At 34.1% G+C, this 26,246-nt stretch overlaps 1 protein-coding gene across 3 annotated transcripts in view; it reads right to left on the bottom strand.

The window, feature by feature from the left end:
* Positions 1-26,246, bottom strand: part of NOL4 (nucleolar protein 4) — a 282,271-nt gene that overhangs the window by 183,626 nt on the left and 72,399 nt on the right. Inside the window, exon 1 of one of the 3 annotated variants that reach the window (XM_008061041.1) lies at positions 16,460-16,633. The exons of the other annotated variants lie outside the window; for them this stretch is intronic. The gene's annotated coding sequence lies outside the window, so the exon portion shown is untranslated. Of the gene's footprint in view, positions 1-16,459; positions 16,634-26,246 lie in introns of those variants that run through there. 3 annotated transcript variants of the gene reach the window in all.

The following is a 26,246-nucleotide window of genomic DNA, read 5'->3' as shown; positions in this document are numbered from 1 at the left end:
GGGAGCGGCCACTGCACTCCAGTCTGGGTGACAGAGTGAGACTCCAACTCAAAAAAAAAAAAAAGGGTGCAACAAGAAGAGGAAAGTGGTCGAAGCAGGGCCCTTATCTCAGTTTTAATGACAAGATCACTTGGAAATGATTATTTGATTAATATCTGGGTCTGCCCAAGGACTCAGGCTCTCAGAGAGCAGATTAAGTCTGTTTTTGCTCTCTATTGTATCTGACATAGTACCAATTCCCTATTGTAGTGCTTCTCAAACTATCTGTGATAAAGAATCTAATCTTTTGATTTCTAATTTATCATGGACAACTATTTTGTATACAAGAAAAAAACAAAAATCATAAAACGTGAAGAAAATTCAAGCCAATTTACTCATGACTAGACTCAACAGAAATACAAGTATTTGGTTCCAAGTCCTATAGTTATCTTGCCACAGATGAGTAATTGAGTTCTGAGGACTGGTACATGTCTACTAACTTCTTGAATATCCTGACCTCATAGATCCTCACTAAACATTTGTAAAGAGGCTTCAAGATGGCTGATGAGAGAGATTTCATACTTGCCTCCTCAACTAAAAACCAATATAGTGAGTAGATAATTATACTTTCAATATACCATCCAAGAGAGAACACTAAAATTCAATGTAAAAGTGACAGGAGGTGCCTAAAGGAGAAGGAAGAGAAGAGACAGCCTGCTCAGCCAGGATCAGCTGGGAGTCAACAGAGACTTACCAATACAAGGACAGGGTAAGTGAGAGACCCTTATCAGTCTACATTTTCTCCATGGACACTGGTGATCCTAGGCATGGAAGAACCTCCTGACCCTCATGGATCCTGAAACGAACATAGGGAGCAGCTAGAAGACTGTGCTATAGCATTGCCCCAGGGAGAAAGCTCGTGCTTGGTCTCACATACTTCCAAGACATAAGCAGCTACAGCAAGGTGTCATTTTAAAGCCTTATCCCCAACATACTGTCACTGTTCTGAAACCAAGTAGTGCTATGGCTGAGGCACTAGAAAAGCTTGGGCTGCTGTCCCCAGTGCTTGGGCATGAGCAACTGCAGGCTACTGTGCCCGAGTCTAAAGTACAAACAAGGTGAAAGGGAGGTGTCAACCACTGCAGCCAGGGCTTAGGTGTGGGTGCTACTAGGGCTGAGGTGCAAGTGGTGCACACATTTCCCACCTGCCAGTCTAGGCAGCCACCACTAAAGACAGTATCACCCTCCTCAGTGGCAGGGCAGCAGTGCAACCACTGCGACCTATAACCTGAACATTCTGCTGATGGCCTAGGGATCACCCTACCCCTGCCTACCACATATATCATCAAGGAATCAGAAAACAAGCCCACATGGCCCAGCATCCATGCCAGAGCACACAGTCTGGAGGTAAGGGTACTGCCCAGCCCCATCCACTAACAGTGGCACATGAGCACTCCACCCAGGTCCTGATGTTGGGACTACCCATCCACCCTCTATCACCATAGTTGTCACCTGTCTGAAGGCAGCACCTGCAGACCTAGAGAACGGTCTGCTCAGCCCATCATAGCTACTACCAATATGAGCACATACCATTTGGGACCCAGTAACTCATTTTGCTACTGCCACTGCCACTGTCTTATATCAAAACAAAAAGAGAATTATAAAAACAGCAAAAGAAAAGCATCTAATCACCTATAGAGGAACACTATCAGATTAACAGCAGATTTCTCAGTAAAACCTTATAGATAAGAATAGAATGATATATCCATAGTGCTGAAAGCAAAACAAAAAAAAGCTGCTAGCCAACAATACTATACCCAGAACAATAAGCATATATAAATGAAGGATAAAGTTTTTCACAGGCAGCAAAAGCTGAGCAATTGATCGTCACTAGACTGGCCCTACAAGAAATGTTCAAGAAAGTTCTAGACATGAAAGTGAAATAAAGACATTCACCATCAATCAAATACATAAAAATATAAAACTCCTTGGTAATACCAGCATACAAATGAGGATGAGAAAGAATTCAAATGGTGCCACTACAGGAAACCACCAAACCACAATGACAAAAAAAACCCCAGAAAATTCTAAACAATATGACAATAACAAAACTGCAAATATCAACAATAACCTTGACTATAACTGGAATAAATTCTTTACTTAAAAGATATAAATTGGCTGAATGGATTTTTTAAAAACTGATGCAACTATAAGCTGCCTACAAGATGCACTTTACCTGTAAAGACACACATAGACTGAAAGTAAAGGAATGAAAAAAGATATTTCACATAAAAGGAAACAAAAAAGGTGAGCAAGAGTACCTAAATTTATACCAGATAAAACAGATTTTAAGTCAAAATAGTTTTTAAAAAAGACAAGGAAGGTCATTATATAAAGATAAAGGGATCAATCAAGCAAGAGGATATAACAATTCTAAATACGTCTGTACCCAATACTGGAACACTCAGACTCATAAAGCCTTATCCCCAACATACTGTCACTGTTATTGTCAAATATTATTAGACCTAATGAAAGCAATAGGCTTCAAAACAATAATAGTGGCAGAATTTAACACCCTACTCTCAGCTTTAGAAAGACAATTGAGACAGAAACCAACAAATAAATATTAAATTTAAGCTGCACATTAGACCAAATGTATCTAATGGACATTAAATAACATTTTATCCAACAACTGTGGAATACACATTATTCTGCTCAGCACAGAAAGTACTCTCCAAGACAGACTACATGTAAGATCACAAAACAAGTCTCAACAAATTTAAAAGAAGCCAAATAATATCAAATATCTTCTCAGATCACAATGGAATAAAACTAAATATCAGTACAAGGAGAAAATTTCAAAATACATGAAAATTAAACAACATGATCCCGAACAACCATTAAGTCAATTAAGAAACTAATATGGAAATCAAAAAATTTCTTGAAGTGAATACAAGTGGAAATGCCATAATTCAACCTATAGGATACAGCAAAAGCACTACCAAGATGGAAATTTCTAGCAATAAATGCCCACATTAAAAAAAGTAGAAATATTTCCAATGAGCAATCTAGTAATATACCTCAAGGAACTAAAAATGTAAGAACAAACCAAACTCAAAATTAGTAGGTGGAAAGAAATAAAATAATCAGAGAAAAACTAAACAAAATAGAGGATAAAAAAATAAAAAGTATCAATGAAACAAAACATTGGTTCTTCAAAAAGAAAAAATTGATAAACCCTTAGCTAGATTAACCAAGAAGAAAGAAGATCCAAATGAAAGCATCAGAAATAAAAGGGAGACATTACAACTCATATCACAGAAATATAAAAGAGTATCAGAAACTATCATGAGGAACTGGATGCTAACAAACTGAAAATCTAGACGAAATGGATAAATTCCTGGAAACATAACAACCTACCAAGATTGAGTTAGGAAGATGTAGAAAACCTGAACAGACTAATAACAAGTAGTGATGTTGAATCAGTAATAAAAAGTCTCTCAACAAAGAGAAAAGCTCAGGACACAATGAATTCACTTCTGAATTCTAACAAACATATAAAGAAAAACAAATACCAATCCTCCTCAAGCTATTCAAAAAAATTAAAAAGAGAGGAATTCTCCCTAAATCCTTCTACGAGGCCAGTGTCACTCTGATACCAAAATCAGGCAAGGACATGACAAAAAATTAACCTATAGGCTGAAATCTCTGATGATCAGAGACACAAAATCCCTCCCAAAAATACTAGCAAATTGAATTCAACAGAACATCAAAAAGATAATACACATTATCAAGTGAGATTTATTCCAGAGAAGAAAAGATAGTTTAACACACATAAATTATTATATATTCTATTGATATATTACATCAACAGAATAAAGGATAAAAACTATATAATCATCTCAACAGATGCAGAAAAAGCTTTTGACAGAATTCAACATCCCTTCGTGATTAAAAACTCAACTGACTGGACATAGAAGAAACATATCTCAAAATAGCACTGCCATATATGACAAAACCACAGTGAATATCATACAGAATAAGGAAAAGTTGAAAGACTTTTCTTTGGGAACTGGAACAAGACAAGGATGCCCTTTTTCTTCACTCCTATTCAATGTAATACTGGAAATCATAGTAAGGCAATCTGGCAAGAGGAAGAAATAAAGGGCATCTAAATTGGGAACATCACAATAGCAAGAACCTGGAAGCAACCATGCTTTCCATCAAAAGAGGACTGGATTAAAAAAAATGTGGTACATATACATGACAGAATACTATGCAGCCATAAAAAAGAACAAAATCATGAATTTCACAGCAACCTGGATGGAACTAGAGTCTATAATACTGAGTGACCTCTCACAGAAACAAAGATCCAAGTATCACATGTTCTCACTCATATAGTGGACCTTGAACATCCAATGTAATACTATAAGAAAATGACTGACAGTAGTGGGAAACTATGGCGGGGGGAGGGAGATGGGATTAACGGTAGTAAATATCTATCTGGGGATGGGGAAACATGTCTTATCAACAAAGGTGCCTGAACGAAACGTATTTGTATACCTAACCCTTAATAAATAAATAAATAAATAAATTGGGAACAAAAGGAATTCAAATTGTTCATCTTTGCAGATGACATAATCTTATATCTACAAAAACCAAAAGATTTCACCAAAAAACTCTAAAACTTGATAACTAAATTCAATAAAGTTGCAGGGTACAAAATCAACATATAAAATTAGTAGCATGTCTATACAACATAGCAAAAACTGCTAAAACAGAAATCAGGAAAGCAATCTCATTTACAATAGCTACAGAAAAAAGAGAAAAAATCTAAATAAATTTAACCAAGAAGGTGAAAAATTTCTACAAGAAAAATTGCAAAATACCCATGAAAGTATTTTTAGAGGATGCAAACGAATGTAAAGACATCCCATGCTTATGGATAGGAAGAATTAATATCAATAAAATGACCATATTGCCCAAATCAATATACATATTCAATACAATCTCTATCAAAAAGCCTATGTCATTTTTCACAAAAAGAGAAAAAACAACCCTAAATTCATATAGTACCAAAAAGAGTATAGCAATACTGAGGAAAAAGAACAAATCTGATGGTATCACACTATCTGACTCCAAATTATATTACAAAAAAGACAGTAACCAAATAGCACTGTATTGTTATAAAAAATAGACACACAGACCAATGGAATCATGTAAAGAATCCAGAAATAGATCCCCATACTTGACAAAGGCACCTAGAACATACAGTGGGATAAGAAGACCCTCCTGAATAAATGGTGCTGGGAAAATACAAAACTATAAAACTACTTGAAGAAAACATAGTAAATACCACCAAGACATTGGCCTAGGCAAATATTTTATGGCTAAGAATCAAAAGCACAGGCACCAAAACCAAAATAGACAAGTGGGATTATATTAAACTAAGAAGTTTCTACACAGCAGAGAAACAAATCAACAAAATTAAGAGACCACCTGTTGAATGGGAGAAAATGTTTGCAAACTATTCACCTAAGAAGGGACTAACCATCTAGAATACACAAGGAATTCAAACAACTCAACAATAAAAAATAATAATCCCATTAAAAATTGGGCAAAGGACATGAATAGATAATTCCCAAAAGAAGACACACATATGGCCAATAGGTATTGAAAAAAATGCTCAGCATCATTAATCATCAGAGACATGCAAATCAAAACCACAATGAGAGCTCATCTTACACCAGTGGGTATGGTCATTATTAAAAACAACAACAAATAACAAATGTTGGTGAAGATGCAAGGAAAAGTGAACTTTTACATACTGATGGTGGGAATGTAAAAAGTAAAATCACCTATGAAAAACAGTATAAAGATTTCTCAAAAAACTCAAAATAGAACTACCATATGTTCCAGGAATCCCACTACTGGGTATTTATGCAAAGGAAAACAAATCAGTATGCCAAAGGGATACCTGCACTCATATGCTTATTACAGCCCTAGTCACAACAGCAAAGATATAGAATTAACCTAAGCATCCATTACAGACAAAAGGATAAAGAAAATGGTGTACACACACACACACACACACACACACACACACACACACACACACTGGACTACTATTTGGCCAAAAATAAAGATTGAAATCATGTCCTTTGTAGCAACGTGTAAAAAACTGGAGGCTATTATATTAGGTAAAATAAAATACTCCATGCATGGAATAATACATACCACCACATGTTCTCACACATGTATGGGAGCTAAAAAACTTTATATCATGTAGATATAGAATAGAATAATATATATCAGAAGTGGTGAAGAGTGTGAGGGTGGGAAGAGGAAATGAAGAGAGGTTAGTAAATGTGAACAGACTTACAGTTAGATAGAAAAATAAGTTTTGCAGACACATGAAAAAGTGCTCAGCCTCACTAATCATCAGAGAAATGCAAATCAAAACCACACTGAGATACCATCTAACCCCACATCTTTAAAATGAAAAACAAATAAAAAAAGAAAAAGAAAAGTTTTGATGTTTGACAGTAGACTGAGGTGACAAAAGTTAGAAACAATATAGTGTTCTATAGCAAGAAGACAGAACTTGAAATGTTTCCAACAGACAGAAATAATAAATACACAAAGTGAAAGATACCCCAAATACCTGACCATTGTATATTTTATGCTTGTAAAACATATTCACACATAGCCCATAAATATGAAACATATTATGTATCAAAAATTGTAAAATGTATAAAAAATATAGACATCAGAACACAATATTTTATATATTATGATATATATAATTATACATTAGAGTTATATATTTTTTTCTGTAATTTGATTCATTTTGGATCATTTATTTCCCTGTCTTATTGCTATCCAATTCTGAGAAAAATAGTGACTATGATCCCAAATTTTAAATGTTTATATTGAGAACAAAGGACACGATTGTTTACTGAGGGTTCCATATTGAACAGTATAATAGAATGAGACTTAATTCTTTTGACATTCAGACCACTGCTTTTTCTCATATGTCTGGGAGGCTCTTTTTCTGCAATACAACTCCTCTTGCAGCATTAATTAACAAGCGGAAAGCACTTTCGTTTTCTCTTTTGGTTAGCCGACTCTAGTGAATCTTTAATTTATGGTTTCAGCTCTGTAGACATTTGCAGACCAATATTTTAAGAGCAAGTCTTTATCTGACTTAGCTTCCATTTCTGTATCTATAAAATTGTGTATTTAATTATCATTTCAGCTGAATCCTTGCCACAATTAATTCATGATTCAAAAATAAATAAATATGTGGTCAATACCATTCCACTTTTCTTTAGTCTGTAAATAGTTCTTCTGTAGTAATGGTTTAAAAACAATCAAAACATCAGCAAAACATTGGCAAACTGTTCTTTCCAAGAACTGTTTCAAAATCATGATTAAAAAATTTAAAAACATGTATACAAATGGCCCGTGGTGAATTTATAATGATGCAAAAGAGATACACATTTAGTAGAAACTGAATACCTCCATTCCACATTCTGTTTACCACCCACACCATCATTCTATTTTTCGATTGCAGTATAGCATTCAACAAATTACATTAGGTAGTAAACATTTTATTACAAAACAGGCTTTGCATTAAATGATTTGCCCAACTATAGGCTAATAAAAGTATTCTAAGAATGTTTAAAGTAGGTTAGGCTAAGATATGATGTTCAATAGTGTAGGTATATTAATGCATTTTGATTTATTACATTGTAAATGACAACGGGTGCTAGTTGGGATATGACCCCATTGTAAGATGAGGAGTATCTGTATTCAAAATTGTGGTGATCACTTTTTTTTAAGGATAACATTGATCAATTGATATCTCTATCTTGTTGGAAAGTTCGTGCCAAACTGTCCATTGAGATTATCTGTTGGGGATACAGTGGAGAATAGGGGACCCTTCCTTTTTCTTTATAAGTTTTGGTACTTTGGGGATTTTTTTCATGACTATACACTTTATATGAATATATAATATTTTATTAATGATACATTGGTGATAGAAGCTATTCTAATGAGGATTAATGCTTTAATCATGATTATATATTTTGGAACAAATCTGCATTTCATTAACATCTTTTATTAATCAATTAATAAAAGAATTAATACAATTTGAATTAATACAATATGCAAGGCGGGTTCTTAGTCTATAAGTACATAGATCAAAAAACTACAGTGGGGCAGATACACCAGAAGGAATAATATGTTAAGCCAGTCTGCATGCTTCCCACCCACTGTGGTACAGGACAATAAAAAATAAATCTATTGTATCATTTAATGGAATCACCTTGTATTTCTACCTTAGGTAGCATGGAGGATAAACAAAAGAAATAACCAAATGAGATACGGTCTGGTCCTTGTGTTTCTATTGTAGGTATCATGGAGGATACACAAGAAAAATAACCAGATGACATAAGCTCTGGTGGCAGTGATATAGCCCAGATCTCAGGGCAATCCCATGCCAATATTGTTTACATAAATTTGGTCAGAAGTATATTGTATACTTTATGCTTTAGTTACCTTATTGAATTTTTGCCCTTCTGTTGTAAAATTAGTAAGATATCTATTTAGTCTCTAAAACTTGGCAAGGAACAGTCCAAATAATTTTATCTGATAACCAAAATTAGTCTATGTTGAAAAAATATAATACAAATACTTGCCCAGTTATAAATCTAGTTTTCCATCATAGGTTCAAGAATATATATTTTGCTTTAATTGCTGATTCCTCTGAACTGAAATATTATAATAAGAGACATTAATAATAACATGGTAGTCTCAGTACTGTTATTTCCCCTGACAAGTTAAAAAATATGATATACATTTAAGAGAGAATGAGCATAAGAAAATCAAGTCATAGGGTCAAGAAGAAGCAAACCTCAAGTAACAGGTTAAAATTTTCAGCTCAAAAGAAACCTTAAGAGAACTTAGGAACAATGCTGTGAGGGTTTGTAACAAAAAGATGAGCAAAAAGAAATCACATTCTTGGGCCTTTTTTCCTCCACTCCCCACTGTGAAGAAAGGCAACCACAAGAAAGAACTAAAGGCAAAAAAAATCCTTAATATTCTCTATGTGGCCGGTGTTAAGAGAAGCACATGCCTCCTTCCTGATATGGGAAATAGTCATCCCTGGGGACCTTATTAACCAAAGAAAAAAAAATAAGCTTGGTTATCACCCTTTAATTTCTTACATGCTTAAAGCAATTTCTAGAAAGAGGATACACATTTGCTGCTTTCTGTAATAAAGTCATGGATTCTGGGATTTTCTAAATTTCTAAACTCCTTTCTAAGCACTGAAAAAGCATTATAAGTAGATTTTCTTTTTTTCCTTTCCATTTTTATTTTTAATCCTTTACTAATTGGGGTTACTGATATTAGACGAGGTTGGAAGTTATAAGCAGTGTCAATCAAAGTTAATTTCTTATTCTCTTTTTAAAATCTACCTTGAGCTTGTTCCACAAGTCATTGTATTAGCTATATTGTAATGTTGATTATTGTTTTTAATATTTATTATACAGATCTATTCTTCATAATACTATAGTTAAGATTTTCCAAAGGGTATGTGATATGATTCTATCATGGTTAAAGTAATAGTCTTTATTTATTTATTTATTTTTGAGTTGGAGTCTCACTCTGTCACCCAGACGGGAGTGCAGTGGCCGCTCCTGGTCACCGCAGCCTCGACCTGCTGGGCTCCGGCAATCCTTCCGCCTCAGCCTTCCAAGTAGCTGGAACTACAGGCTACCACACCTGGCTAATTTTTTGATTTATTGTAGAGATGAGGTCTTGCTGCCCAGGCGGGTCTCGAACCCGTGGGCTCAGGCAATCCACTCAACTCAGCCTCCCAAAGGCGTGGGATTACAGGCTGAACCACCGAGCCCGGCTAAGTAATAGTCTTTAAACAGCTTTCTGTTGCATAAAATTATGCTTGTGATTTAAAAGGATAGTATCAGGCAGCAATATAAAATTATACATAGTCATACATTCAGAAACAAAAATAGCTTTTTTCTATGGGTCACTAAAGTTTTTAATATACTTTAGTAAATTTTTGTGTTTGGATTCAGATAGCGAACCCATTGACTCCTTTTAAATCCTTATTATAAACATTTACTTTCCTTTCTCTAACTTTAATTTTCTTGCCCTTTTCTGTAACCCATTCAATCAAATCTATCAATGAAGTCTAAATACAGAAAGAGACAAGTTTCCTAGCCAGTAATGGTAGCTCATTTTCATAAATGAAAAACTCTGAAGATATTCCTCCCACCAAACTTCTTTCTCTCGACAAGTACAGAGAAAAATTGGGCCAGAAAACATGATGGTATTTTCTAAAGTTCGGAGGAATACATTTACTAGCTCCTATCCCAATTGTGAATCCCATTGAATTTATACAGAGGATCAAAGGTTGGAAAGATGATCTGCTGATCTTTAATCATCTCCCAGACTTTTAAGTAAAGGAGAGATTGCATTTATATGCATAGACCAAGTGCTTGTGAAACACCAAAGAAAGAAGGAAACAAAAAGAAAAAGAAGAAAAATGTAGCCGGTAATTAAAGCAAAAGTAGGCAGAAGAGTGACTATAAGTGGTTGCTTCAGTTGTTAAGCACTTAGTTCAGTAAAAGTTTATTTATATTTGCTGTCACCTTTAATTCCACCCAAAATTCCATGAAATAGCTATCTCCATATTACAAACCAGATAAATTTCAGATGCTAAACTCTTCTCAGATGATCCCCATCTTGCCCAAACACTCTCCTTTGTCAGTATAGTATCTTGTACTAACCTTCACTGTGATACTTTCAACACTTGGGAAATTGGCAGAAAAACTCCTGGTAAGAGCATAAGCTTTGCAGTCACTAAAACATAGATTCAGGACCCAGTCCTATCACTTACAAGCTGTGTAGTTTGGTCACAATCTCTCTGAGCTTTAGTTTCCTTGTAGAAAAAGCAGAAGCAACCGTAGAATTTACATTACAGGGCATTTGTTACTATTAAGTGAATTAATGTTTGCAGAACATCTAGCTCAGTATCTGGTCAATATCAAGGAAGTTAGTTTTATCTTTGAAGGGAGAGACAACAGGCTCTGACTTATTTCATGTACTTGCAGTGCTCCCCAGGCAGAAGTAGGCCCATAGTAGGAATTTGTTAAATGCTCGTTGAATGACTAACAAATAAGTAAATGGATGGACAGATGGATGGGTGGGTGGGTAGATAAATAATATGAATCCCAGAACAGCATTATTTCTATTAAAGCTTCAACAGTTGCAGTCTTTATCATTTTCCTTTTTCTAGAGTAGAATGAGTTTCTATGAGATACCAGACTGTGTCCAGTGATCTGCTTATTTATAATAGAGAGCATATGTATACAGGTACCCAAGCAACAACAATAAAAGCATTTTTCTTTATCACTACCTCCCTATATAGCACAAAAATGACCCTAAACAATGCATCATTTAAGGAATGACAATGTGAGACGCAGAATGAGCTAGAAGTATTCTCTAATTATTAGGCGTGTCTTTAAAACTATTCCTTGACCTTTCTAAGCATCAGTTTCCTCTCTTATAAAACTGGGACATAATAGTATTTGCATGTGTCTCACAGTGTTGTGATAATACAATGAGATAATATAAACAAAAGGTGCATTGTGTAAAGGTAAAAGGATAAATTATCTTTGAAGGGGGTGGTGACAGCTGAAGACACCTCTTTAGAGTGTCTTCTTGAAAACACATAGGTCTGAATAAAAGACCCAAACTTTTGTCTTTCCAATCCAAGATCAGGAACAGTCTTTATGCTGTAAATGTTACCTCTAGAATTAGCTCAGGGGGGTCTCTCTCATAAAACAAATACAGAAGGCAATCACAGTTGCATCCATTTACCTGTCAAGAAGATAGAGAAATATTAACTGTTCTTTCTTCTACTTCATTGTATAAATGTACGTGAAATTCTGTCCAGACTTTGTAGTCATGTTGGTGTCACTTCATATACTTAACTCTTTATTAAATGCATTCCCTCTCTTTCTTCTACATAGGTACTGGGGGTCTTTTGTTGATAGGATTGTTTCCTTCTCCAACAATTAAAAACTATAAAGTACGAAGCTACTCTTAATTGTTAAGGCTGTTATTGCAATTGTTATAATTATTACTATTTCAGGACTACAATGATAGCAAATTACATCAATTTTCCAGATAAAAAAGACAATAAAATGTTTTTGCCCCTAACTAATTGGGTAATTCCTACAAAGAGCTTTCCCCCAAATTCAACCGAATACATATTGCTTTTTCCTTTGTCTTGAATTTATTTTTATTGTACATTAATGCCAAGAGCAAAAGTTCCCAAGTTAAAAATTATTAAATTTTAGAACTATCAGACTCCAGTAATAACAAACAATTTTTTTGGGACATATTACAAAGTTGTATACATCAAATGGAGAAGAAACATGACACGTTTCCACATATTTAGATTGCTATATACAAATACTAAAGAGGAAATAAAATATAGAAAGTAGTCCAAAAAATGCTAAAGATGCTGTAAAATTCTATACAGCAATGGACCTAAAACAAATATTTTACAAACAGTTTTCACTGTAAGTTAGCTACTATACTCAAATGCAGTTATTTGTTTTTCAAGACTTGAAGATCAAACTTAAGAATACTACATGAGGTGTGGCCATGTGCTCTTTGAACTATGGCCAGCTTATGTACTCTTAAGCTTTGCCCCCCTCCTCTACCTTGGGGAGGTAAATCGCCTCTTTCTCTCTCTCTCTCTAATTTACTTTCTAAATAAACTATATTCTTTAATCTTAAAAAAAGAATAATGCTACATGAAAGAGATTAGCAGTAGCAGGTCACTGCCAGAGGTGGGGGAGGGGATTTGGGGTACATAACACCAATAAGGGTACCTGATCTCACACCAGGTGAAGTGAGGACCATTGGGAGACCCAAATTTTACTTAAACGATGACCACTTGGCTACCTAACTCTGAATTGTACCCCACATCTTTAAAATAAAAAAAGAAGTCTAAAATCAAATTGCTGCCTCTTATTACCACGGTTGTTCTCTTCAAAAATCCCCTCCTTCTTTTGACTTTCCTTATGTCTTATAATGGCTCCTTTGTATTTCTAGGATTGAAGGTTCTTTCTTTTGTGCTATATAATTACTGGTCAAATCTATCTTCTGAGTTCACTGGATCCCATTGCATACCACAAGATATAATGATTTTCTATCTGTGGTTCATACCTGCCAGACTCAGTGTTTTTATGAAACTCCAAACATTAGCATTTTGCTCTGCAATTCTTATCACCTATCTTTTTGCCTGTTATTTGGCAAAAGCCAAATAAATCTTGATTGAATAAATTAATAAATAAAATTCAATAGACCCTATGCTTGCGACTTCTTTCCCATCTATTCCCTACTTTTAACTCTCAATGTTTCTCTGCTAGTTTATGTTCTCAGTGCTAATCTCTTCCCCTAACTATTGCCCATACCATCTATTCATCCTACTCCACATGTGTAGAATACATCTTCACAGAAAGCACTGCTACTATTTCTTATTTCTAGTTCACAAATGCCCATTGGTCCCCATCTGCCCTCAAAAATATATATCATGAAAAGTATATGTCACAGGCTGACATTCTGGTTTTCCTACAATCTAATCTCAAACACTGATCCAACTATCTGCTCCACACACCATGCTACCCATTTGCTTATATGCAACTCTCAGAAAAAAAAATGAATTTAGTAATTTACATATTTGTCCTGAGACATACAAAGTTAAGCTTTACAGAGTATATAGATAATATCTTTATGTCAGTGTAAATGCCAAAATTTAAGAAAGAAAATAGAAATTGTTGCTATTTAACAGTTCTCAAATATAGCCTTTCCAACCTAACAATGTGCCATAGATCTGAATCAAACATGGTCAAATCAAACGTTAATTTGATTTTTAAAAGCAAATACAATAAGTGCTCATATCATCGCATTACCTTTTGTGCTGAACATTTATATGTTCATGTTCAATACTTCTGTAACACACACATCAACAATCAACCACACTGGGCAATTTTGGAAACTAATCTCAGTTCACATAACTGGCCATTATACAAATAGTGTATTAATGCCTCTTGTGTGCATCTGTTTGTTGAGTGTTCCCTGGCAGATGTTTCTGTTGTTAATTTTCTGTCCAATGATTCCTCTTGTTCTTTTCTGTACTCTGGTTTCCCGTGCAAAAGTTCAGACCACTTCTGTATCATCTACAAACCTCAGAGCTTTCAGAAGACCTGGATGACCTGGAGATTTTTATTCTTATAATGACTCCTGGGCTTTTCAAATGACATTTCAAACTCCAAGACCCAGTCAGAATGGAGTGACTTCTTTCAAAGACTCCTGAAGCATTGCCTTTCAAGGAAGAATTTGACTTTGGGGAATGATCTGGTCCTCAACAAGCAATATCTTGACAGAAGAAGGGGTCAAACCTACCTGTCTCAGGGGGGTTAAAATCCCTACCAGTCTTCAGTTTACAGGTCAGTCACCACTATATTTTCAAAAGAAATAAACACAGAAGACTAGGAATGAAACTGGTTACAAATACCTCTCAAACAACTTTCATTAAGATAATGAATGGGCAAAATCCCTGACTTAATTTTTTAAAATTACTATTCAGTTATTTATTTATATACTTTATACTGTTATCTCAGTAAATGGTGCTTTTTTTTTTTTCTTAGCTATTCTTCTTCTCTCTCAGTCCTATTTTATTAATTCTAATCCTAGCATCATACAGTGACCCCTCCAACATTCATTGTTTTCAGAATAAGGTATTGACTTCTCTTATTTTTACCCGAAGTCTATGAAAGGAGATAAGCTACTTTAGTTTGTTTCATAAGGAAGACAAAAGGAGCAGATTTGACTCTCCCTTTTTTGTAATTTTTAAGGATCCTCCCCTGTACTACTGATAGAAATCGCCAAAGATGTTGTTGGAATAAATTGCAATCATTTATTGAGAAGGGTTTCCTGACTTCCTGCTTTGTCTCCATTTTCTTAAGAGTGTTAGGTTCTGCATAGCTACAGCCTGAATGCTATTAAGCCAAGTATGACCCTCTTGTTTTGTGTGTACTTCATAACATATAGAGAGAATAATTTTATGCAATATTTTAATATAACTGTTCAACTCTAAGACCTATGGTCTATTCTAGCAAGTTTCTGGGAGTGCATTTGTGATCTGTTTTCTGTTTTTGCAGCAACATCCAAGTCTCTCCATTCTGAGAGATTAAAACACTTCAACCGGCAATTAAATATTTTTATGATAATGGCTATATTTAGCAAAGCCTGTGATATTAACTGTAGTATGTAGTATATTAGTAACTTAGAATTGTGCATAGGGGAAAGAAAACCCAGTTTCTAAGTACACATTATAAATATTTAGCTATGATGGAAACAATTAAAAATATCATGAATGTAGCATAATATAATTTTCAGCATAAATATTTTAATAAGAAATACATACATTTAGGGTAATACACACTGATAATTATAAACACAAGGATGACATTAACATGTAGTATGTAAAAATCTAGATATTCTTGAAAAATTCTTTTAAATTTTGCATATGATTTAAAGTGTCCTTTGAAGTAATTAAGTTTTTGAAAGATTAAACAAATCCACAATAGATATTAATATCAAACGTTTAAAATCTATAAAAAGGTTTCCATCTTTTGAGCTAACAAAAAATATGCTTCATAGTAATTGTGGAAGGCAATTGTGTAAGTACAAATCAAGAGGAAAAAGAAACTAAATAAATCCACATAGATATAGACATCCCCCCATAACGATATACATGTGAGACATTCAACAAAAAAAATCCTGAAAATTTTATACATTGCACATGTTCTATGCTGAAAAGTTGAAGTACCAACACCAAATAGAATTGCTAAATAAATTACTCTTCCCTCAAAAATGTCTTTTTCATATTATGACTACCTTAAAAGAACCACTCCACTGGTATACTTTTGAAAGGATTTTTTAAAAATGTATATATAATTGAAAAAGAAAATTTACAATCCTAAAATAAAATTGTATCATTTTTGGTGTTGAAAAAGCACAACTTGCTTAGACACATTTTTTCATAATTTTTTTTCTCTCTATGGAATTTTAGATTTAAATGTGTAACAATCTAGGGTAAGTAAATTAAGTACAAAAAGCATATAATACATTTTTTTGCTTATCTCATTTTGCCACGCTTCCAGGATTTTAGATGGACATTTCAAAAGTATCTAAACATTTTCCTCAAGTTTCTGATCTGGTCAATAACCCTTTATCTACCACCTGGACTAGGAAAACATTGGCATTCATCAGAGTCCCCTGTTGTCATTCTACTGCTGCACGGGACAGTCTTCAACAAGACTTAGACAAACCTCATTCATCATTATTCCAGTGTGGAGGAGCTGACACTTACTGTGAATTCTGCTCTTCAACTTAAATACCAGTGTCTGTGGCAGGCCAATTCTATCATTGCAGATACAGCATCCCTCAGGCGAGGTCCAACCTTTCTCTCGAAGTGCACCCAGGGATTAGTCTGACTTCCCCTAAATTCTCTCCTCTGCACAGTAAGAGCTAATCTTTCCTGTATGAAGCAGGAGATGGTGTTGCTATGACAACAGAGCACATTCTAGCAGTGGGACTACTGAGATGAGCCTTCAAAGACTCTGGGAAACATGTACTCAGTCTTCCTCCAGGGCTATGGGCTCCTTCCTTTAGGATTTAATCCCCCAATAAGTTTACTTGCCAGACCAGGTTGTTGATTATCTATGCGTTTTGCTACAGGGAGATCACTGTTTAAGAACATGGCTGGAAGATCACAGAATTATTTAATAAAATTGCCATTTTCAGTTATAATACATTTCCAGTTGTATATTCTCTATATAGCTGTTGTAAAACACCACCCCTACTTATATTAAAAGCATTTTTGCTTACTTTCAGCTTTTCTAAAATGATTATAATATGTTAAGAACGGCATTATCAAGGGAAAGACTTATCTTTTTTTTGTTTGTGTATCATCACCATTGTATCAACTTGAAGGTTAGATACAGTCACACACACACACACACACACACACACACACACACACACACACACACACACATCCATTTTCTTTCTCCAGCATCAACGTCTGGAGCCTTGAGGTTTCAGAGTGGGGGAGGGGATATGCTAACAAAAGCAAATCCTGCAGCCACATTTTGCATACATGTATTAACCAGAGAATAATCACAATAAGTGCTAATCATTTAGAAAAGTAATTATAAGTGGAATTTAAGTGCCAGTGCCACAGCAGAAAAGATCTAGGATCAAGCCATATTTCAAATGAGGGGAAATTTTACATATTATTTTCAAACACAGCAGTTTTATATATATATATATATTTTTTTTTGAAAATAAACACATATGTGATTATATACTTTAAAAATTTGATCATGCATTTAAATAGTTCTAATTATTTGAGACACTGAATGTTCATTTTTCTTCAGAAACATTCCTGCAATTCACATGTGTGAATCCTTTTCATTGGAAGGAAAGATACAGGGCAGGAAAAGTTTTCCCCTCTCAGATGCAAAGGTTCAGTTTACTAAACCACCATGAGTCAGGTTTTCACCAAGGGAGTCATCCAAACTGTCCTTTTTACTCCTTTATTTCCCTATTATCTTTTCCATTTCTCAATCCTTTATGTCAGGAGCAGCTATTACTACACACCACCCTTCCCCCACTAACTATAATTATTCTCCTTTGTGGCTTAAGCCATAGAATCTGCATCATCTATGTCGACTCTTTCAAGTGCAGAGGAAGAACAAGACTTTATGGATGTTGCTGTCACTCAGAGGTGAGGGGATCTATATGCTAGATAGATTCAATGCCCTATTGACCTTTCAGCAAAATCATCAGGTTATCTTTAGTCACGTCCTGCTTGTCATCCAAATGTGTTTGAAAGCTTAAAGATATTAACTAGAAGCTAGGAGTTCGTATAAAATGGACAGGGTATTTTAAAACTCATTTTGACTTGTGTTTTTTATTTGTATCGGAATGAAAAAATAGCAGATACATTTCGTTTGATGTGTGCCTTAGTATATATCTCCAGGATAACTATGTACCTACCTCAGAATATATGCAGATTGTTTTTCCCTCATGATCCTCTTTTCATAACTTGAGCTTGTTCTGAAGATGCAGTCTCATAATTCAAAAAGTTATAGCACCTGTTTTCATCGTGTTCATTATTATCTAATTAGTAGAGGGCTTACAATTTTTTTTTCACTCTCATCTTGAGTGAAACTGGATAAATGCCAAAACATGTAAACAACATATGGTTTACTTTCAAAATCAACCAACCAGAATTATTTATTTCTAAATTAAAAATAGATTGAAATGATTTTCTGCTCTCATAGGTAATGTTTACCATCTATTATTCCTTTAATACTGCCTATCTGGAAATCAATCATATCATATATTTTCCAGCACCCTCAAGAAAACAATATTACTTAATTTTTTAAAAGTCATTTAAGTAGGATATGGTGAATGTTCCACAACATAGATCTGCATTTTACAAGTGAGTTATAACCAACGAAGTTTATATGAATACCAGAAACCACTACTGTAAGAAACATGAGGATTTTATAATTTTTTATGTATTATTTTTATGAGCTTCTATGTTTCAACATAATATTCAGAATATCTAGTAAGTTCAATAGCATATTTGTCTTAGGGGAAATAGGGAAAGTGAGAATAGAGGAAACAGCATTTTTCACAAACAAGTTTTAAGGAAGGACCCCAAGGCAGTTCTGAAGAAAGAAACTGAATACTAGAACCCATGGCAAAGTGAGCAAAGGATAAGTCCAGAACGATTTTTTTCTAAGAAGCCACCTTTTAAAGAAAGACTTGAATACAGTCCCTAGACTTTGGCTAGATACTGAAGACAGACTCTAATGACAAACTGCAATACTAATTTATCTGTGCCACAGTTTCCTCATCATCATAATGGACACACTAATAGTACTTACCTCATGGAATTCTTACAAGAATTTAAGAAGTAAATATATATAAATTTCTCATAACACTGCCTGATATATGGAAAATACTATGTAAATGTTTGGTATTAATTAGGATCTTGTTTCCTCTGTTCCTAATAAAATGTATGCTGTAGGATACATATTTAATAAGTGAAAAAATTATTTTATATCACCTATAGAATTTTAACATATAATAAGGCAAAGTTAATTGATAATATTTTAAATTCTAAAAGGTATGAAAAAGAAAAATATAAAACTGTCTACATAATTAATTATAACAGGTTCCTAAAATTCAATAAATGAATAAATATGCATTCAAGAAATAAAGTAAATTTAAAATATATCACACTTTTGCATACTAATTCTATGAATTATTTGCTGAATAATACATACACACTACAATTAGTAGGATTATCTCTGTATATGAACTACAATATGAACTCCTTTAGTTTTATAAGAGAATGGGTTATCACTTATTAGAAATCTGATTTAGCATCCACTGTAGTAGATATTATAGGAGGTGCTGGAACACAAAGTCTTAGATCATTGTGCCTGTCTTCAGTGAATTCATAAGTTAATGTAGGATGCAGATATTCATTCAACACATACGCTATGTGTCAAGGACTATTCTAGGTGCTGGGGATACAATAGTCAACCAAACAGAAAAAAATGCCTACTCTAATGAAGTTTACCACTGCTAGAGAGAGAGGGAGAGAAAGAGGGAGAGAAAGAAAGAGAAAGAGAGATAGTGTAGGCAGGGGATATGAACATATTTTAAGTATAACATAATTGCTTGTGATGAAAATAAATCCTGACAGAGGAATAGGAAGGGCAGAGGAAATAGGAATGGGATTTTAATTTTAAGCAAATACAGTTAATGCAAGTTGACAAAGGCCACAAAAGAGCCATAAACAAAGAACCATGGCAATTATGAAAAAGAGTGGCTAACTCTCCCTTAAGCAATCTGGGAAGGCTTCATAGAGAAAGGAGTCAAATTCTAACCAGGAAATTTAAACATAAATATGTAACCAGTTTTTTATTTATATATTAAATAGCATTTTTCACACTATTCATATGATTTTAATATCTAGTGAAACAAAGTGAACAAATAATATCTAAGAATACAAAAATATATTAGGAAAGAAATACAAATATGTCTAATAATAAATCATTATAGGTTTACAATGTCCAAAAATATTGCTTTTAATTAAAACACGTTATTCTAGCAAATTAAATAATATATGGGTGAAAATATCAAAATAAATTATCCTTACTTTTGGCATTATTGTCTTTTCTATGATGAAAGTAACTAAAGAAGCAGAATTATAATTCTATTTTATCTGTACAACAAAATAAATTCCAGATTGTTTTAAGATTTAAATTTTTTAAAAGAGCTATGCAGGTACTGGAAGAAATTGAGAGAGATTTTAAACCATAAATATAAAGGAAACAAATTTTGGAGTATCTGTCAGATAACTGACATACTGTTTCATCCAGAAATCTACAGATCTATTCCCACATTTTTAAATTATTTATTAAATAATAATTTATTCAGCAGCAATCATGTGCCAGATATTAGTAATAAAAAATACATTCTTATTTCTAGTTTATGGTCTAGTAATACAGACAGACAAGAACAAAAGACAATACCTTTTAGTGTGCTAATTATTTTGATAAAATTATGCACAGAATACTATGAGAGGTACTAGGAGAGAACTTTGTCCTGGTACAGCAAGATAGGCATAGGAAGTCGTCTAACAAGCATGTAGATACAGCTATAATAAAATAGATTGGAGATGATCAATGCCCCCTGAGAATAACCAGAATGTCTATTTTTTTAAATGTATGATTAAAATATATTTGAAGGCACCAGGTAGCTAAAAGGCAACTAGGATTTTAGAGCCCAAGATCCTTAAGAGAAGGAAATCAGAGAAATGTGAACCAACATTCTGTAAGCAGTTTTTTCCCTCAAGGCAAACACCAATTCTGGTGTGAAAAGAGAGATCAAGAATATGAGAATACATTGCTAATAAGTAGCAGACTTTTGGAAATCTCATAATACTGGGGGTGCGGGGAATGGATTTCAGATTAAAACTCCTAGCTAGGATATAAGTTGTCAAATTGCAGAGAGAAGGTAGAAAAGATAGTAATAGCAGAGAAGCGAGACCACCATTCCATGATTTTGCCTTTGAGACTTGCACATGTTCTTAAGTTGCCCAGAGCAAAAGGCAAAAGAGACAAACAGAAAACTGCAGAAAATAAAAAAATAAATAGAGTGGTGTTCGCTGAACTCTTGGTCCTGAACTAAGAAGCCAAAGACCATTAGGAAAGAAGAGCTTTTATAACTAGTCCAAGCTCTCAGCTTGAACTTCCAATAAGTTTGACTGTATGAGTGGAGGAAAACAGGTGAAGAAAGAACCTCGTCATAAGAACAAACACCCAGCATCAAGTCAGTTTGATACTTGATTTAATTCAGATGATCTATGTCCCTTTAACTGCCAACAAGGGGACGAGGGGAATTTTTTCTGAACCTGATAATGCTCCCAAGTCCTCTACTATATTTCATTCACAATACCCAGAATCTATCATTTTAATTTAATTAAGCAATTACAAGCATACCAAGACACAGGATCACAGGAAAAAAATGATAGAAAAACAGACAATAGAAAGAGACACACAGATAACAGGTATTTGAGTTATCACAAATAGATTTTTATGTAACTGTGACTATTATGCATAAGATGATATATGGCAAGAGAGGGAATTTCACCAGAACCAGAATCTATAAAAGGGAACCAAATAGAGATTCATGTATTTAAAATATGACATAATTTTTAAAAGGTATTTAATAAATTGGCTTTATAATTGGTAATAGTTGGGTAGAGAGAATTAGTGAATTGGAAAATAGACCAATAGAGAATATCTGGATTGAAACACTGAGTTAAATGCATGAAAAGTAGAGAAAAAAGGTTATAAACATATAGGACACGAGAAAATGACACTATCAATTCTGTGCTGGTAAATGCTTAATAACCAGTTCTCAAAAAAGAGGGTGCGATATAAATTTCACAGATAGAAAGAATGTTTAACACACAATTTGCCAATAATATTCTATTGGTAATTCCATATAGCCAACAGATTCTCTCAGAATCATTCTCTGATTGATTTTTGCTTGATATCCTATTTGTAGGTAATATACAACTTCAATTGACAATGAAGTGCATTTCAACATGGTTTTTCATATTTTTTATGTTCATGTTTTTATGATGACGTGTAATGCTGAATGTAAATACTGGAAATTCATTTGCTTATCAATGATGTAAGCAAATTATCTTCTGAATCCGATAATTGATTTCAAATGTTCAATATTTTGCATAAATTCAATATTTTTTAATTTGTTAAGAATTATTTTGTAGCCTTTTGTGTATATTCTTTTGTATTTTCTTTGTGGTTCCTGTTGTAACTGCATACAACAGAGTAAAGTTGTAACATTCTACTTTGAACTACTAACAACTTGACAATCATATACAAAAGCACTCTATTCCTTACTGCTTCCTTCTTTATGTATTGATCTCCCAACATGCATGTTTGTATATTACATATCAATTAACATGGATTTATGTTTATTTATGTTTTTGTTATTTAACTTTTATATATGAGTTAAAAGTAAATTTGTGCACCAAAATTATAATATTACAGGTGACTATATTTGTCCATATATTTATTTTTATTGAAGGATATTATGTATTCATATTTTCTTATGACTTCATGTTGCTGTCTAATGTTCTTACATTTCAACTTGAATAATTCACTTTAGTATTTATTGTAGAGTAAATCCAGTAGAATGAACTTCCTCAGCTTTAATTTATGTGATAAAATCTTAATTCATTCTTTATTTTTAAAGTAGTTTTGCTGGATGTAGTACTCTTGGTTGGCAGTATTTTTCTTCCAACATTTTGAATAGATTATCCCAATGCCTTTGGCCTGCAAGGTTTCTGCTGAGAAGTCCTTTGATAATCTTATAGAGGCTACCATGTACATGATGAGTGTCTTTCCTCTTGCTGCTTTTACGATTTTCTTTGAATGTTAACAGTTTGATTGTAATATGACTTGGTGTGGGACTCTTTGGATTTATCCTAGTTAGAGTTGATTTAGCTTCTTGAACTTGTATGTATATTACTTTCCTGAGATATGGAAAGTTTGGGGCCATCATTTCTTTGCATAAACTCTCTGTCCTTTTTTTTTTACTCTTTTCTCCTGGAATTCTCATAATTTGTATATTGATCTGCCTGACAGTATCATATAAGTTCCTTATGTTCTATTCATCTTTCTTCATTATTTATTCTTTTTGTTCCTCTTATTCTATAATTTAAAATGACCTGTCTTCAAGTTCACTGATTCTTTCTTCTGCCTGATCATATCTGCTGTTGAACCTCTCTAAGGATTTTTTTCAATCCTGTTATTGTATATTTCAGCTCTTGAGTTTCTGTATGGTTGTTTCTCATAGTTTCTACATTTTCACTGATATTCTCAGTTTGTTCATACATTATCTTCATGATTTTGTTTAGTTAACTATTTGCTCTCTTTGAGGTCACCAGCAGTATTTAAAATATTTTTTCTGAATTCCTTGTGAGGAAGTTCAGTGATCTCCATTTCTTTAGGGTCTGTGCCCAGAGTTTGCTTTGTACATTTCCTTGTTTCTTTGTATGCCCTGCGATCTTTTGTTGATATTTGAGCAATTGAGAAAATATCCACTTTTCTTAGTTTTTATGGACTGGATTCATGAAGGAATTACCTCTATCAGTCAGACTAGCTATGAGGATGGGGAGCTCTCAAACCTTTTCTGGGAATGGGTCATCTCTGTACTTTTGTATATGCCATTATCTGTCTCAAATTCCCAAAGCAGCTTGCCCATTTCTTCTCAGAAGTTTATAATCTCTTGTTCTTTCTGGCATCTTCCTGTGGAACTGCAAAACCACTTCAGTTTTGCAGCTCTAACATGCCATGCAACTTACCTTTTTATTCCAGTGGCTTTCAAACTCTATCATTCCCATCAGTGCTCTGAATAAAATGATGCAAAAAGCACCCTTTCAAAAAGCCCCTAGATAAACTGGAATATATATCTGACTTACAATCTGCTAGTTTGTTTTTATCATAAGGGAGGATCCTCTGAACAGAAGGTTTCCTCACATGTGCACCGTGCTATGCTGAGTAGGGGGAGGGGCATTGTCATGGAAAATACTCTGTACTTTCCTAGGATCCCTTCTTGGTTTTGCATTGACTTGGGTGCTGCCACTTCTCAAATGATCATTAGAGTTCTTAAGAAGATATTCTGGTCCATATATTGTTGTTAATTCAGTGACTCCAAGGGAGACTGTGGGCCCAGGTCCTCCTGGTTTATCTTCTTGCTGACACCATTCTTTGCCATTTTATTTTTAACTAAATTGTTGAAAACTGTTTTAAGAAGATAATGGGTTAGTGAAATGCAACATTGAAAAGGCCTTAGTAGAATGACATACACTCTTTGAGAAGGTTTGATTCTTTTCCAGCTTCAGGCATAGGGGTAAATCCTAAAGTGCTTAATGAACCCTGACATGTTCCACCAAAAGATTTAGAAACAGGGCTATTCTAAAACTAATCTGGAATCTAGTTTTGCCTTTAGGTAGGGAATTTACACTGTTTGGAGTTCCTGAGACTCATATTAAACTTACCTCCCCATGTACATGCATTTATGTACATTCTCTCTTTCTCCAAAATCACATGTGTATATACATATAATCATAAGCCCACACAATTTCACACATGACTTCTTCACCTGATGATCATGTAAAAAATACTGCCATATTGAAAAACTGTCATTTCTGTCTACCATAAGCTTCAAAAATTAAGCCTAGGTAAAATCAAATAGTCCTTTTCCTTTTCCGCTGTCCTGAGCTGACCAAGTTTTCTTTTTTTTTTGTTTTTGTTTTTGTTTTTGTTTTTTGAGTTGGAGTCTCACTCTGTCACCCAGACTGGAGTGCAGTGGCCACTCCCGGCCACTGCAGACTCAACCTGCTGGGCTCCAGCAATCCTTCCACCTCAACCTTCCAAGTAGCTGGAACTACAGGTATGCGCTACCACGTCCAGCTAATTTTTGATTTTATTGTAGAGATGAGGTCTCACCAAGTTGCCCAGGCAGGTGTCGAACCCGCAGGCTCAGGCAATCCACTCACCTCAGCCTCCCAAAGTGCTGGGATTATAGGCTGATCCACTGAGCCCGGCTGCTGACCAAGTTTTCAATCAAATCTGCTTCAAGGAAGAACAGAACAGAATTACAAGAGTATGACTAAATGGACTAATGATGGCATCTACTCTTGTCCTATATATAAAGAACTTCAAGCTATTTTTATTAATAATAATAGTAATATGTAACAGTTTCTAAATTAATTGGCTATATTATATGCCAGGCAATTTGTTCAATACAAATTAGTATATGATTAAATACATTAGACGGTCAAGGAATACTTCATGGAGAAAGTTGCACTTGAAAGTTTCTTGAGGGTAAGGATTATGTTTCCTACATCTCAGCTCTAATTTCATGTTGTATATAAAATACTGCTCATAAAAAAATTAATCATCACACAGAACAAGTGATTAACAGTTTTACCTATTCTTTATCTTTAAATTTTTTGAATATTCTAAGCTTCATGGATTAAAAAAGTACAGAGCACAATTTTAGGAATTATAAATGACTTTGTGCTAATTGATTTCAAGCTGTTGAAAATTTTCCTGTTAATTTCCTCATGTATATAATCTGTTCCATTCTCTTCATCATATGCTAAGCTCTGACCATAACATTAGTCTGTTTTATCCAGTTCTTCACCTGTAACAGGCCATACATATCTCCAGATCCATAACTCTGTTCTCCCCCTGCTGGCTTGTTGCTTCTGATTTCTGTTTCTTTGTGTTTCTCCCCTGTAATGTCATGCTAGATGAGGTCCTTTTCTTTCTAAAATTCTCTCCTGCTTGCTTTCAAGTCTCAAGTAAACTTCACTGGAAACCCTTACAGGTGTAAATGAGATTACTATGTGTCTACATTTAGCAAGCACTTATTATATTATATTGCAATTACAAACCGGGCTCGGTGGCTCAGCCTGTAATCCCGCGCCTTTGGGAGGCTGAGATGAGTGGATTGCCTGGGCCTGCGGG

This window comes from Carlito syrichta, unplaced genomic scaffold (assembly GCF_000164805.1).
Source record: "Carlito syrichta isolate Samal-C Ts95f unplaced genomic scaffold, Tarsius_syrichta-2.0.1 Scaffold304984, whole genome shotgun sequence".
Lineage (NCBI taxonomy): Eukaryota > Metazoa > Chordata > Mammalia > Primates > Tarsiidae > Carlito > Carlito syrichta.
Note: the sequence above shows the minus strand (reverse complement) of the source record. Positions and strands in the feature narration are given on the sequence as shown.